General features: G+C 44.2%; 1 pseudogene; it reads right to left on the reverse strand.

The window, feature by feature from the left end:
• Positions 1-2,303: 2,303 nt before the first annotated feature.
• Positions 2,304-2,404, reverse strand: LOC129642548 (uncharacterized; annotated as a pseudogene).
• Positions 2,405-2,634: the final 230 nt, after the last annotated feature.

Raw genomic sequence — 2,634 nt, forward strand, 5'->3', positions numbered from 1 at the left:
TCTTTTTGGAACTTCTTAAATTTAAAAATTGGGATATAATTTTTATAGAATGTAATCTTATCTTAACTGATTTCGATGGAGACAACCATCAATAGAACTCACACCTGGTTTTCCTCTCCTTCCAGGCATATGAAAGATGATATTCTCCAATTTTTTTTGCAGTAGGTGGGGCTGGTAACTTGGTCTAGACAATGTGCTGTAAGCAGAATGATATGGGTCCCTTGTGGAGTGAAGGACTTAATTGTCAGTATGAGATGCCCCCCCCATGTTGCCTCTCCCCCATGGAGTCTCTGCTGCATGTTGACCAAGGGCCTGTGTTACAGATGGTACACTGCAAGATGGTGAAGCCTCTGAGTTTCTTCTGGGAACAGTTGCCTTGAACAGTCACCTGTACTGCGTGGACTTTGTGTGAGCGAGACTCAGACCTGCACTAAGTCACTAAGATTTGGTGGTTATTTTTTAAAACTGAAAAGTGAAAGTGAAAGTCGCTCAGTTGTGTCCAGCTCTTTGGACCCCATGGACTATACAGTCCATGGACTTCTCCAGGCCAGAATACTGGAGTGGGTAGTCTTTCCCTTCTCCAGGGAATCTTCCCAACTCAGGGATTGAACCCAGGTCTCCTGCATTGCAGGCGGATTCTTTACCAGTGGAGCCACAAGGGAAGCCCAAGAATACTGGAGTGGGTGACCTATCCCTTCTCCAGTGGATCTTCCTGACCCAGGAATCGAACTGGGGTCTCCTGCATTGCAGGTGGATTCTTTACCAACTGAACTATCAGGAAAACTGAAGCATAATCCTAACTAACACAGTGACATAATTTGATTCCAGAGCTAAGCTATTAGTCACTTCACAGATCCTTCTTAGAGTGACTAATCTGTGCTGGGCACTGTGGAGGATAGAAGAAAATATAAATTTAATTTCTGCTTAGCATATACAACTTATGGTTCATTTCTATTGCTTCTTGAATAGCATGTGTGTATGTTGAATATTATGGCTCTACCTAGGTAGACAGGTAATGTACACTCTTTAAAGGGACTCTGTCATCACACACTGGTTCCCATATAAATATGGGATGTTCTACCACAATGCATCCTTTTGTTTTTTGTAAAATCCTACATGGTTCTGATGGGATAGGCAACAATAGATCCCACTTCCCTGGCCACCGGAAAAGGCATGTAACTTCCTTGGAATTTTTTGAATTGAAGATGGAGATAGAGGAGTTGACCATCTTGTCCCATGTGTCATAGGCTATAGGAACTGATCCCAGAAACAATGTCCCAGAGGAGATTAGGAGGACAGATCATAGACTGAAGCCAAGATGAAATCCCGTGTTGAACATGGATGGACTCTAACGCTGTTTGAGCTCTGGGATCCTGGATAGTCTGGGGCTGGCACCACGTGTGTGCCTCCAGATGCTCCAGCCAATACATCCTGCCTACATGGATGTCCCTCCTCTACTCACTCAGCACTAAGCTCACTCTCAATCTTATCTGTTTCTCTATAGCATTGACGTTGGCCACCTGATGCAAAGAACTGAGCCAACTTATTGGAAAAGACCCGGTTGCTAGGAAACATTGAAGGCAAAAGGAGAAAGAGGAGGCAGAGGGACGAGATGAGATAGCATCACTGACTCAATGTACATGAATTTGAGCAAACTCCAGGAGATACTGGAGGACAGAGAAGCCTAGTGCACTGTAGTCCATGGGGGTCACAAAGAGTTGGATACGACTTAGGGACTGAGTGGCAGCAACAGTAATTGTAGAACCTTTGCTTAGAGGTATTGAGTTTGGGCGGAGAAGGCAATGGCACCCTACTCCAGTACTCTTGCTTGGAAAATCCCATGGATGGAGGAGCCTGTTAGGCTGCAATCCATGGGGTCGCTAAGAGTTGGACACGACTGAGAGACTTCACTTTCACTTTTCACTTTCATGCATTGGAGGAGGAAATGGCAACCCACTCCAGTGTTCTTGCCTGGAGAATCCCAGGGACGGGGGAGCCTGGTGGGCTGCTGTCTATGGGGTCGCACAGAGTCAGACACGACTGAAGTGATTTAGCATAGCATAGCATAGCATTGAGTTTGGGAAGGTGAGAAATTGTGATAATAAGAACCTTGAAAGAATGAATTAGAATTTTTTTTTATTGGAGTATACTTGATTTACAATGTTGTGTTGGCTTCAGGTGTACAGCAGAGTGATTTTATTATATAATACATATACATATATTCATTCTTTTTTAGATTCTTTTCTCATATAGTTTATCACAGAATATTGAGTAGAGTTTCCTGTGCTATATAGGAGGTTCTTAAAAATATGGACCGCTTTATAAATTGGCATGTGGGCAGGGGCCCATGCTCATCTTCTCTGTATCCTTCCAATGTTAGTATGTGTGCTGCTGAAATGAGCACTAAATGGATTATTTTCATCTGGATAAAACCCCCATTTTTCCTGCTGTACTATCCCATGTCATCTGTGTTTTTTATTATTTTTGCTTTCCATCCTTTTGAATGTCAGGCCAACTTGGAGAAACCCACGGGTCTTCCCGTGGATTGGCCTCAGGGTGGGGGCATGCAGCTTCTGAGTGGGTTTCCAGGCTGCTGGGGTAGATGAACGCGGCTGTCTTCACTCTCCAGTGGAG

This window comes from Bubalus kerabau, chromosome 1 (assembly GCF_029407905.1).
Source record: "Bubalus kerabau isolate K-KA32 ecotype Philippines breed swamp buffalo chromosome 1, PCC_UOA_SB_1v2, whole genome shotgun sequence".
NCBI classification, from domain to species: Eukaryota; Metazoa; Chordata; class Mammalia; order Artiodactyla; family Bovidae; genus Bubalus; species Bubalus kerabau.